We start from the raw sequence: 387 nt of genomic DNA, 5'->3' as shown, positions 1-387 counted from the left end.
GGCAGTAGCACGGGCGGTCTGAGGGTTACAGTGGTGGCAAACCCCTCAGGGAACCAACGCTCGGGGGACCATCACTCCTCTAGTGCTTCGCAACCAGTTGAGCAGCCAAAGGAACGCGCTGGTGCCTCTTTAAAGAGTGTACCAGCGGTATCCTTCGGTGCTCCTCCCAACGACCGGATGTCGATCACTGCATCGGAGGGAGAACTCCCTGGAGAAGAAGATTCGGCTGCACTGCCGCCCTCTGGGACGGTGGCAAGGCCTGGATCGGTTCCAGATATGTCGACTATGCTTTCCCGGGCTGCCAAGAGGGTAGGGCTCGAGTGGAAACCTCCACTGCGTCCCGGGCCCTCGAGGTTGGACGATTGGTTTCTCGGGGTGGCTCGCGCT

Source organism: Sinocyclocheilus rhinocerous, unplaced genomic scaffold (genome assembly GCF_001515625.1).
Source record: "Sinocyclocheilus rhinocerous isolate Xijiao unplaced genomic scaffold, SAMN03320098_v1.1 scaffold811, whole genome shotgun sequence".
NCBI lineage: Eukaryota > Metazoa > Chordata > Actinopteri > Cypriniformes > Cyprinidae > Sinocyclocheilus > Sinocyclocheilus rhinocerous.
Note: the sequence above shows the minus strand (reverse complement) of the source record.